This window comes from Notolepis coatsorum (assembly GCF_963971535.1).
Source record: "Notolepis coatsorum genome assembly, chromosome: 14".
Lineage (NCBI taxonomy): Eukaryota > Metazoa > Chordata > Actinopteri > Aulopiformes > Paralepididae > Notolepis > Notolepis coatsorum.
In genome coordinates, this window is record NC_140178.1 from 114,940,338 (window position 1) to 114,954,160 (window position 13,823).

Sequence of the window (13,823 nt, forward strand, 5' to 3'; positions counted from 1 at the left end):
GGTGAGAAATTATTAGATTATGGAAAGAGGTCATTTGTGGACACTAGCCCCTCCTTCATCATAACCCCGGGAACAGAGGCCAGGTTGGATTTGTGAAAGCAGATGTGGTACACAGGTTTGGGAAACGTCCAGACTGAGAGAGCCGTCTGTAAGTCAGAGGAAGGACAGTCATAGGTCAAAATATGACAGGATCACAGGCCTACAACAATTGCTATGGCTGAGGCTGGCTAGCACAGGGGGAAGGGGGAGGCAAGGCCGGTCTGCGACTGTGCAGAAAATGTGAGCAAGGTCCTCTGTGGGATGTGAAATTTGGTTGGTGTGGAGAACGGGGGTAACTGAACAAAGCTACTGATGGTCTCTGTTTGTGCACATTTGATTTGGTAAGACGCGTGTAGTAAATTCCTACAGAACCCTACAATAATCTAAGGTTATTGTAGTACAGTACAATGAGATTGCTTATCTGGAAGGAGGAGAAAGGGACCATATCGGTAGAATTGTTTTGGTCTCTTCATCTGACTTAAAGCAGATGAAGAATTAAACGTGTAGCCAGACAAACCATGAACTGTAGTCCAATTCAACATTTATTTGAGCCAGAGACCAAGGTGAATAAGACAAAAGATTATCAGAAAACATTAACAGGGCTGTCTGTGTACAGAAATCACAATCAGGTTTGCATAATCAAACCTCAATATGTACAGAAACAGTCACTTGGTAACATAATTTGAACATACATTGACCATACTGCACACATTATACATGAGTAAATCTGGTTTCAGATATTAAGGATTACACTAAACTTAAACAACAAATGGTGTTTCCCATGTATTTACTCACATAAAATGCAAACAGCACAGCAGCAGTCTCTCGATGGTGGAGGGGTGGAGCCGCAGATCGGGGTTGGTTGATCTGGGCTCCTGAACTACCATTTTGTATCCCCTTATATCCTATAATTTCTAGCCAATAATAGTACATTTTACTAATACAGTTGGTCCAATCAGGCGTCTTCTGTGGGCGGTCTCCTGTGGGGGCTGGCAGCCCCCACCTCTGGGTTTCTCTGGGGGGGGGGGGGCCGGCTGCCCCCACCTCCTTGATCTTCTGTGTGGGTCTTGTCCCACGGGTGGGGGCTGGTGTGATGTCATCTGGTGGGGTGGTGTGAATAGCCTCCTCCTTTGGGCCATATTACCATACAGTACTAACCAGAATTCTATAGTGGGGGGTGGAGAATGGCTCTCTGTCACCCCTGTATCCATCCATATTTAGCACTGAAAACCCACTCTGCTTGTTGACAGAGTAGCTATGATGTACTCTTTTGATAATAAACAGTTGATTAATAGATAAACAAGTCTAAACTGGTCTGCCCTGTGGGCCGCCCAGCTGTCTTTGATCAGCATTTACATAGTACAGCAGGGTTTTGCTAGTGGCCCCCGTAGGTGTGACCTTTGTCTGTTCAACTGTCTTCTAGTCTCGTTCCTCATTTAGCCCTGCAGCCCATTCTGCTAAACAGTATACAAGGCATAATGTTATGGTTTCCTAATTATTCACACCTATTAATTATGAAATTCAACGTCAAACTACCACATTTCCCCACTTTGACGATTCTTATCGTCACATATGATATATTGACTTGATTTTCTATACATATTAACCATACATTTAAATAATAAAATTAATTTTTTCCAAAATTTAAATTCATTTCTTCAAATTTCTCCATTTTTTTTCTTTTTTCCATTTTTCTTTGGTACATATCATCAATTAGCTTTTGCTCCTCAAGGCTCCTAGCCAAAGGCCTACTTTCTAAACAACAACTTTTGGGTTTTTTGAAAACAATAAAACAATCTAATCTAATCATTATACCTGTAAATAAAACACAATTTCTAAAAACCCATTTTTCTTAAGTTACAGCACTTTTGATTCCACATTCTTTCATAAGATCTGGGGAAGACACAGAAATTAGTATTCATAATATTTTCATTTTTACATTAATTAGCTTTTTTCTCCTGTTAATTCCTTTTCCAAGACAGCACAATCACATTTGCATAATCCTTCAGTTGGTCTTCTCACCTATCCACCCCCCTTTATGACCATAACATGGACATAATACCTACCACCTCGGCGCACAGTCGGGCAGGGAAGGCGGAGCATCACTCAAGGAAAAAAAATTTCACCACCTCACTTTGGCCATAATCTACGCCTAATATTCTACCTATGTGCATGTGTTTAGTACCCCCGCGTTGTGTCATAATCTATACCAGTTGTTACCGTTCAGTCAGCTCCCGTTCAACATACCAATCAACCACCACATCCCAGAGGCCCTCGCTCATCTCTTTTGCACAGTCTCTGACCGTTTCTGCCACCCCCTTCATCCCGTGTGCAGGCCTGTGACCTCGTCACATTTTGACCCATGACTGTATTTCCTTGGATCTACAGACGACTCTGTCAGCCTGGCGGTTTGTCCCAAACCTCTGACCGCTGTTCTCGGGGCTACGTTGAAGGAGGGGCCAGCGTCCACAAGCGACCTCTTTTCACAATCCAACAATCTCCCACAGGAAATGACTGAACGGGTTCACACCATTGTGTCGTAATCTAATGAAATGTATTCCTACACATCTTCCATGATTCCTCTACCTGTGACGGTCCGTCCTCCCCCCTCGACTGAAATCTGCGAGGGAATACACAAAACAAATTTCTTTTCACATAATATGAAATATATTTCCAAGAGAAACCAAACGGTAATCATTATGCAAACGTGATGGGACCACTTAGCTTTTGTTGACATTCCGCCCTGAAGCCACTCCCTTCAGCCTCCAGCTTTCTCCACTCACCCCGACCATAACAGATGAGAAATAAGAAACAAAAGGCAAATAATCAAAAAAAAAAAAAAATCCCAACAGACCTCACATGTGAAAGCAAATCAATGAAATTAACCAGCTCCAAACGCAGACCACCTCAATGGTTATTTAGAAAGAAAAGAAAAGAAATCTAAAACCCTACATCTAAACCTCATCACACCTGTCATTGTGATTTTGACACCTTTCAAGCCAGCACAGTCACCCTCTACAGGCTCCATTCACACCCATTCAGGCCACACAATCATAGATAAAAAATAGAAAAGAAATCTAAAAATTTTAATTCAATACCTCATCCATACAAAACATTCAAAAGAAATCAAATCAAATGAAAGTAATAAAATAAACTCCTTCAGTAAAACAAATGATATGAAACAAATGGTAAGCGCCAATAATTCCCAGGTCTATTTGTGGTACAACCCAAGTGGTTTGATATCCTTCTTATTCTGATAGACAAGATAACAGCCTTACTACTCATTAACGTCATTATTGTTCTATTTTACCTAGATACGACTTATACTAAAAGTGGTCTGCTGGCTCACCCAGCTGACATCTGATCCCGACACAAGATCTAACATCCTGTCTATTGTTAGGCCTTAACTAGATAACAGAATCGGTTTACGATGTCATCAACAGCCTCAATCATTCACTGAAATCAAAAGGACATAGACAAAAACAGACAACATCTCAATCTTCCACAGTCACTGATCTGCAAACACCATCGCTTTCAACATATATTACACATATCATAAACAAATACTTTCAAACTCTCCCTCATACACTCGTTAATCAACCAACAGACAGACAAACAATGTTAGTTCTTCTGCTCTCAACTTTTCTGCTCTCAATTTTTCTGCTCTCAACCTCAGGCTAATCCAGTACACACTTTCCTACCATACAGTCCTCACTGTATCGACTACTCCTCACATCCAGAGGAAGTCTGGGAACCCCCTCAGCGATAGACCTCAAAACATACCCAGTGTCCTGAGAGCCTAAAGCTAATCCTTCTAATCAAATAGGTAGCCCTCCAATGTAATTAACCTCATCTGAACTGGCTATCCTAATTCAATTACTGTGCTCACTCCTCCATCAGCTGTGTTCTGCATCAGCTTTCCTGTCCGCACCTCCTGTCACTATCTGGCCCCCGGCCCCTTACAACCACTTCCTGTCCTCTGTTGTAAAAAACAACTGTCAACTGTTATCTCACTTACAACTGTCTTCTGCAATCTTCACCTCTGACCTCTTGCGTCTAATCTTACCAGGCCTGCTTCGTCATCCTGTCATAAAAACCAACAGCCATTGTAACAGCTGTACATCTCGACCCCCCTCGGGCCTTGTGACCTGTAACTGTTCTCCTACATACCATTTGGGTAAGCAGCCTTCTCATGAGAGGGGGTTGGTGTGGAATATCTGTCTCTCCTACATTATGACTCTCTAATTATTCACACATATTATTTATGAAATTCAACGTCAATATTTACCACACGCGCAAACAGAGGGCGGATAGATTAACACAACGCAGGGTAAGGACATACATATAGATTAGGGTCAAAGTGAGGATAGATAGTAAAAAATTAAAAATTAAAAAATTCTCATTGAGTGTCTGCTTTCCCCGCCCGACTGGAGCTGGGGAGACCAAGGTGGTAAGGTGGTATGACCAGGGATGGTCATAAGGGGGGAGGATAGATGAGAAAGCCATTTGATTAATTATGCAAATAAGATTGTACTATTTTAAGAAAGAATTAGCAGGAGGGGGGAAAAATGAATGAAAAGTGAATATTGTGATACTAATGTATGTTTTCTCTCAACCAGATCATCTAAAAGAGTGTGGGAACAACTTTCTGTAGATTAAGAAAATTGGGTTTTAAAATGTGTGATGTTTAGATAATTTTTAATTGTTTTAAAAAATTGAGATTTTTTTTTTAAATGTTTAATGTGAAAAATATTGCATGGTTAGTATGTATATAAATCAAGTCAATGTACTTATAATATAATATTAATTGTCAAAGTGAGGAATGTGGTAACATTGACTGTATTTTCATAATCCATATGTCTATAATTAGAAAAACCATATGCAAAACACTGGTGTGCTCTAAGGAGGGGTATTAGCGTGAGCCCATATGAAACCCCCGCTGTTGTTGAAACTGTATTTAGACAGCCATTCCAACCCCCACTCAAGCAAATGTGGTCAACCACTAGAAACAAAGGAACTGAAAAGTCACACTTAGCGCCTAACAGATTACAGACAGAGAGAAACAGAGGTCTGGGTGCAGGCCTAACTTGCTTTTGCTACAAGACATGGAAACTAATTTATAAACAAGATCAAACTAATTAAACCATAGTAGATCAAAGGTATTTGAATATCATTTAGAATGTCAAACTGGTTAAGTAATAATGCTATTTCACTCTGGTTGTAAAGCTTGCTAGAATCTAAAACCAAGGAACTATTAATTCAGTATACTTTATATAGGGAATCTGGTATTAAAATATAGACAATGCCACATTGGTTTAATGCTGAATAAATATGTAACTCATTACATTAAAGCTACAATTTAGAAAAGGTTCTAGTGTTCAACTGGCAAAACCAAAGAAAAAGAACTGCAAATCCATTCTCTCTGGGGGGAAGAAGATGCCAAGTCATCAAGAAGCCACAGCGACGGGGGCTGCAGGAACCAGCCCATATACACCCGAGGAGAGACAGGGGGGCGGGACACCTCCCCAGAAGATTATCTGATTGGGACCTAAGAAACAGAGAAAACTCCATATATAGAAGCAAGAAACCTAATTGGACAAAACGTATTATTAGACTTATTATTGGTGGAAATCAGAGTCTTTAACAGAGAGCGCGGTGTTTGAGAAGGGGGCCAGACAGATGCACCCATCCCCAGGGGGTCTTTCTGGTCTCCACCACTTCCACAGACTGCCCTCTTGCCGCGACGTGAGTAAACTGTATGGAGTAATCACTGTTTGTGATATATAGAGTAAGATGCCTATCTTAGACCAGGTTTAACCATGTGGTGGCAAAAGTAAGGTAGTCTATTCCATTGATAAACATGACTAAATGTATGTGCAGACTGGGTTTAAATGTGTAAACCTCAATCTTTTGTACAAGCATGTTTGATGTAAAATTATGAATAATCCCTGTATGTAAACAATCTTTTAATTCACTCTGAGCCCCGAGGCAAATAAACCCTTTGAGTTGAACTATAGTTCCTTTGTCTGACTGCACGTTTATTCCTTGCTGGCTAGATTTGAAGTCAGATGAGGAGACCATTCTATCACTCTGTCCTTCTTCCCTCTAGTTAGCAACCTGTATGCACTGTAAATAACCCAATGTATTGTGTAACTGAGGGGTACAATTCCCTGACTGTATTATATAAGTATGGTATCATTAAACCACTACTGTCTTATGTACATTACTACTGGCCATACAGTACACAGGTATATCAGATGAACACTTCCCACAATGACACGGTTCCACACAAAACTGGGTTATAATCATATTTATTAGCAGCAATGATAGTATATAACAATACTTTACGTAGGGTCGCGCTTATAAGGCGAAGAATGTGCGTGAGTAAATCAATAACGTAAGTCCATTATCATATTACGCAGGAGATAATGAATACCACCTGTATCTTAGGAATTATATCTATGGTACACTAGTAGGGCAGCGGGAGATACTGGTAGGGTCCCTCCGGTTGTAGGCCAGCAAGGGGAGAGGATTTGTCGGTAGCAGAGTCTGGGTCAACGAAGAATAGGGAGACTCCAAGTACAGGAGACGGTGCAATAATCTCTTGATCCGCAGACGAATAACAGCTATTCTCCGGCATGCAGCTCCGCATGGAAGAAAGCTAGCCAGCCTCAGGCTTCTTAGAGGCGGGCTCGACGTTGCTCCTCACAGGGTAAATCCCACACAATTGTGGGTGTAGACGATTCTCCGCTCCATCAGTTACAGGACCAAAGCAAATATAATCCAGCCGAAAAGGGCTATGTAGTCGTCGGGTAGGTTATCCAGTGTACATGTCCACACGGTCCTCGTCTAGGGCTCCTCGGGTGAAGGCGCCAGGGTAAGCTGCCCAGCCTGGATAAGCACACTAGCTGGTACGAGGAAACGTTGGTGATGCTGGTCACTGTAGAACGGTAGCCGCACGATACACTATACATAAATAGACTATTACTGAATTAATAGAATAGGTCGAACTCGACGGTACAGCGTTAAACTCTGATACTTCAGCTATTAATTCGCACGCGGTCTCAATGCTCTATTTGGGGCCAAACAGGCCATACTTCACTGCACGTTGTATCGTGGGTGAGGCCTCAACTTATTGGGTAACTAACTTCTGTATTCACCTGCGCCATATTTATACGTTAGGTGAACGAACTAGTACCAGCCTTATTCCTGTCTCGTATTCTTGCGCAGAGCCGTTCATGTCCAGGCAAGTCTTTGGCGGTGACTTTGAACTAGACCTTGGGGGTATGGCAGTGGCGCCTAAGGGACCGCTGTCCAATAGGAGAACGAAATATTATGGTCTGTACTAGGTAAAGGGATATTCCGTGTATATGTACAAGGAATACACAAGGGATATCAAACGATATACAAATATTATGCAATATATATCAATTAGTAAATATATATATCCGGTTTAATCTGATCCTTCGTAACAGCCGCCTCCTAATTAGTCCCACCTAATTAGATAAGCAGAGACAGATTAACCGCACTGTCCACTACTCAATGTCCGTTGTGAGGGTAGGGCAGTTCACAAAGTCAGGGGGTCATGGTCGTCATCAAAAGTGTCGGGGAGCCTTGGCAACTCTATCAGCCTCGCCACGGGCCGGGTGTATGTCCGCCCTTGGACGAGCACTTCTGCCGCTCTGACCTTTCCGTCGGCACCAGTGATCACTTTGCTTACGCGGCCGGCCGGCCACACAGCTCGGGGTAGTGACTGGTCGACAATCACGACGACTGTTCCTTCCGTCAAACTGTCTCTCTCTTTCACCCATTTCCGGCGGGTCTGCAGAGACGGTAGATAGTGGAGGAGGAAACTGTTCCAAAACTTGTCAGCCAGTACTTGACTGTACCTCCACATTCTTCGGCCGTTCGCTTCTTCAGGCCTGTACACTGTCTGTGGTAGCGCAGGGTCCAGCCGCCCCATCAAGAGAGTGTTGGGGGTGACTGGGTCGACATCTGCTACATCACTTGAGACGTAACCGAGGGGCTTTGAGTTCAATACTCCCTCGATCTCCGTGAGGACTGTCGTGAGGACTTCTTCCGCCACGGTCTGGGCCCCAAGCACGGCGTACAGGGCTGTCTTTATTGAACGTACTTCTCGTTCCCAAGTTCCGCCGAAGTGGGGTGCGTTCGGGGGATTAAACTGGAAATCAATCTGATAGGGAGCGAGTTGGGTCTTAAGTTCTGGGCCCATAGCTTGGAAGCTCTCTCTCAGCTCTCTTTCTCCGCCTTTGAAGTTTGTCCCGTGTTCAGACAATAATATAGACGGTTTTCCTTTCCGCGATGTGAATCTCCGGAAGGCCATAAGGAATGAGTCTGTACTCATGGTTGGAAGGAGTTCTATGTGTATCGCTCGGGTGGTCCTGCATTTGAATACAATACCCCACCGCTTCTCAGTCCCTCTTCCTTTCTTTACATACAGCGGGCCGAAACAGTCCATACCGGTGGAGTGAAAAGGCTTGTCGCCGAGTCGGAGGCGACAGGGGGGTAGGTCAGCCATCCGGGGTATACTGGGCTGTGCTCGCCATTTACGACAGTCTAGACAAGTCCGCTGGAAGCGTCGTACTGCTTCTCTTCCTTGCAGTATCCAATAACGACGTCTGATCTCCGCGAAGACTCTCTCTGCCCCGGCGTGGTGCACGTCCTCGTCGTATTTCTTTATGATAAGCTCTGTGACCTTGTGTCGGCTGTTTAAGACTATCGGTACACTGATAGTGGAGGCAGCTAGTGGCTGCTGTTCGGTTAGGAGACCTAGAGAGGGGGCCTTGTAGTTTCCATCCTAGGCGGGTCTCGACTGCTGCTGGACAGCCTCTGGGCCCAGTGTGGACCCGGTCCATCGGGACGATGAGGTGTGCATGGTCGGATCCTATCAGCAGGGTCGGGGTGGCACCGTCTATGAGCGGTATAGGTAGTTGACGCAGGTGCACATATTTATCCATCAGCTTGGCGATGGGGTAGGTGTACTGCGACAGGCCTATGTCTTGGCTGGTGAAAGCGTTAGTGATCCTATACCGTCTCTCTGGCTGCCCGCTTGCTGCGATAGTGAAGGAGACATTCTCGCCCTTTATCGTCTTCAGGTCTCTTCTTATTGTCCGAATCGTCATCGTTTCTTCGCTCCCCCGCAGCCCCAGCTGGGCCGCAGCGGACGCGAGGAGAAGGGTCTTCTCTGACCCGTCGTCAAGGACGGCGTAGGTGTCCATGACCTTGTCTTCGTAACTCAATGTTACGCGGACCACCTTCAAGAGCACCCGGGCGCCCCCGCTGCTGGCGGGGTCAATGTACATAACACTTGCCTTTGTGTTGCTTGAGGGTGCGGGCTTTCTTCTGTTACTGTCATGTAGGACGTCCAAGTGGGCTCCGTCACACCGACTACACCTCTTCTTTAAGCGGCACTCGGCTGCCATGTGACTGCGCGCACATCGGTAACAGCGTCGGTTGGACTTTATCCATTGACTCACCTCGTCGGCGGTCATCTTCTTGAACGTGTCACAGTGTGACAGCCAGTGTTCCTTTTCGCAGTACGGGCATACAATCTTCCACTTCTCTTTCATCGAGGGGGTATTGTGGTTCTTGTTGCTCGGTACTGATTCGGCTTGGTGCATGACGGTCACCAGCCATAGGCTGTTGAATTCTCTCGCCAGGAAGTCGGCTAGGTCTAGGAGGGATGGCTCGGGACCGTTAGGATCACGGTGGTCTCTTTGCCGCCTGAAGCGCTCTTGTCGGGCGGGCGGAAGCTTCTCTAAAATCCTCTCAACATTAGAGTTTGCGTACAGTTCATGCATACCCTTTTCCTTTTGCGCCCCCAGCATCCCTACCAGGGATTGTACCTTGATAGACAGGTCATCTAGTGAGCGATTGTCTGTGGCTGGGGGTAGACGGTCAATATTCCTTATCTCTTGTATTACGTAGTCCCATATGCGTCCATATCGTTGGTCGAGGGCTGCTAGAGCCGCGGTGTACGGGGTAGTAGAGGTGGAATATGCCAGCGCTATATTGTGCGCTCTGGGCACCTTCAGGTGCTTGAGTAGGATAGCATACTTGTACGGTTCATCAGTTACATCGGACATCATTGTCTCTAAGCACATTCGTAGCTCTGTGTACTGTGCTCTGTTCTCGTGTGTGAAGTCCGGGAACGTCGGTGTGCCAAGGTACAATGCCATGGATGGCTGGCACATCGGTGAGCGTTGGAGGAGTCGGGGGTCTGTAGCGCAGAGCCGCGGGGGTAGAGTCTGGGCTGTACTGGACCTCCTGGTCCTGTGGAGTACGGTGATGCTGTTGGGCTTGACTCTCCTCCTCTCCCTCTTCTTCTTCCTCTGCCAGGTCATCTAGATCCTGTAGTCGTCTATTTAGTCTCTCCGCGGCATAGGCCGGTTCTTCCCTGTTGCTGGGTCTCGCTTGGACCGGTCGGGGAAGGGGTTCGGAGAGGGGTATAGGCTCTCTCTGTTGGCCGGGCTCAGGGTCGCTTGATCGGGTAGGGGAGGGTGCCCTTGACCCTTGTCTTGACGAGGCCCTGGAGCCCCGTGCGGAGGGAGGGGGTGTTACCCTGGCAATCAGCTGCTCCATTATCTGCGCTTGTAATCGGTCGCGCTCGGCTTCGCGCTTGGTGAGAGCGAGGTCGCGCTCTGCTTCGCGTTGGGCACCGGCGGCGGCGCGCTGGGCTTCGGCGCGGTCTCTTTCCATATTCTCTTCCGTCTGGAGGTGTCTAGTCTCTAGGCGTATGCGGTCTTCGTCACTCCGTTGCTGCGCCTGAAAGCGCTCTCGCTCGGTCGCGGAGTGTTCGCGCTCTCTAAGCGTCTGTGCTTGGAGTCGATCGCGTTCGGTTGAGGCTGCCAGGGTGGCGATAAAGGCCTGTGCCAGCATCTTGTCCGCCTCGCTGGGGGAAGACGCTGGTAGAGGTGATCGCCTTCTGGTAGTACTCGTTGGAGATCCGTTCTCCTGTCGCGTACCGAGGAGATCCATCTCCTGGGTGCGCGTCTCTTCTTGTGGTGGGTCGGGTTCCGTCCCTGGAGGGCTTTCTTTATCCTGGAGCTCTCCGGGGACTACCTCGTCGACGTTGGCGGGGGGTAGAGTCATGTCAGGTCCCTCCTGGTCCCCCCGTGAGCTTGGTCAGTTACGTTAGAACCCACTAGGGTCTCTACTGGCGGGGTCAACTGGTCGGTAGGGTTTGACATAATTTTACTATCCGCTTTTTCCGCGTTTAACGTCTGTAGAAAGCTAGGTAGTATACTGGCAGCGTAGTCCTCTAAGTACTGAGGTGGATGCCGTCTACGCTGCGGGCGATCTATTTTAGGAGAACCGTTTGTGGAGTGTTCATCATTGGCCATGTCAATATTAATACTATATTAATATTACGCTAGTTACCCTCCGGCTCGAAGGACCAATTGTAACTGAGGGGTACAATTCCCTGACTGTATTATATAAGTATGGTATCATTAAACCACTACTGTCTTATGTACATTACTACTGGCCATACAGTACACAGGTATATCAGATGAACACTTCCCACAATGACACGGTTCCACACAAAACTGGGTTATAATAATATTTATTAGCAGCAATGATAGTATATAACAATACTTTACGTAGGGTCGCGCTTATAAGGCGAAGAATGTGCGTGAGTAAATCAATAACGTAAGTCCATTATCATATTACGCAGGAGATAATGAATACCACCTGTATCTTAGGAATTATATCTATGGTACACTAGTAGGGCAGCGGGAGATACTGGTAGGGTCCCTCCGGTTGTAGGCCAGCCAGGGGAGAGGATTTGTCGGTAGCAGAGTCTGGGTCAACGAAGAATAGGGAGACTCCAAGTACAGGAGACGGTGCAATAATCTCTTGATCCGCAGACGAATAACAGCTATTCTCCGGCATGCAGCTCCGCATGGAAGAAAGCTAGCCAGCCTCAGGCTTCTTAGAGGCGGGCTCGACGTTGCTCCTCACAGGGTAAATCCCACACAATTGTGGGTGTAGACGATTCTCCGCTCCATCAGTTACAGGACCAAAGCAAATATAATCCAGCCGAAAAGGGCTATGTAGTCGTCGGGTAGGTTATCCAGTGTACATGTCCACACGGTCCTCGTCTAGGGCTCCTCGGGTGAAGGCGCCAGGGTAAGCTGCCCAGCCTGGATAAGCACACTAGCTGGTACGAGGAAATGTTGGTGATGCTGGTCACTGTAGAACGGTAGCCGCACGATACACTATACATAAATAGACTATTACTGAATTAATAGAATAGGTCGAACTCGACGGTACAGCGTTAAACTCTGATACTTCAGCTATTAATTCGCACGCGGTCTCAATGCTCTATTTGGGGCCAAACAGGCCATACTTCACCGCACGTTGTATCGTGGGTGAGGCCTCAACTTATTGGGTAACTAACTTCTGTATTCACCTGCGCCATATTTATACATTAGGTGAACAAACTAGTACCAGCCTTATTCCTGTCTCGTATTCTTGTGCAGAGCCGTTCATGTCCAGGCAAGTCTTTGGCGGTGACTTTGAACTAGACCTTGGGGGTATGGCAGTGGCGCCTAAGGGACCGCTGTCCAATAGGAGAATGAAATATTATGGTCTGTACTAGGTAAAGGGATATTCCGTGTATATGTACAAGGAATACACAAGGGATATCAAACGATATACAAATATTATGCAATATATATCAATTAGTAAATATATATATTCGGTTTAATCTGATCCTTCGTAACATATTGACTTAAGATACGACAGTACAATTTAGGTACAATTTACAGTAAGGTGTACGAGTTGTAGTGCAAATCCTTTACCAATAAATATAAAGTGTGTTTAGGTGATCTAAAGTGTGGAGAGTGGGTGCTGCAGTGTGTTGTTTGTTTAAAGTGAGTGTGTGCGTGTGGATGTGTGTGCTGTGTGCATTTGATGGTTGTTGTATAGTGTTTATTGTTCGTTGAGCAGCCTGATGGCCTGGGGATAGAAGCTTCTTCTGAGTCTTTCTGTGCTCGCCTTGAGACTCCGGTATCGTTTGCCTGACCGAAGCAGTTCAAAGAGGCAGTTGTTCGGGTGGCTGGAGTCCTTGATGATTCTCTTAGTCTTACCCCTGCACCGCTTGTTGTAAATGTTCTGGAGGGTAGGGAGCCCCCCTCCAATTGTGCGTTCGGCTGAACGTGTCACTCTTTGTAGTCTGCTTTGGTCTTGTGCAGTGCTATTCCCAAACCAGGAGGTGATGTTGCCAGTCAGGATGCTCTCTATTGTACATGAGTAGAAGTTCTTAAGGATCTTCTGACTGACTTGGAACTTCCTTAGGCGCCTGAGGAAGTAGAGGCGTTGTCGTGCCTTCTTCACAACACTGTCAATGTGTGTGGTCCATGTCAAGTCCTCGGATATGTGGGCTCCGAGGTACTTAAAACTGTTCACTCTCTCAACCGGTGCCCCGTCGATGCTGAGGGGGCTGTAGTCCTTGACCCCCGACCTCCTAAAGTCCACAATCATCTCCTTTGTTTTGCTGACGGTCAGGGAGAGGCTGTTCTCCTGGCACCATCCCGCCAGGACCTTGACCTCTTCCAGGTAGGCCCTCTCGTCGTTTGCAGAGATCAGGCCCACCACTACTGTATCGTCAGCAAATTTGATGATTGTGTTGTTACTCCGCTGAGCCACACAGTCGTGTGTGTACAGGGAGTAGAGGAGGGGACTCAGAACACAGCCCTGGGGGGCCCCTATGTTGAGGGTGATGGATGAGGAGGTGCAGTTGCCTGCTCTCACCACCTGGG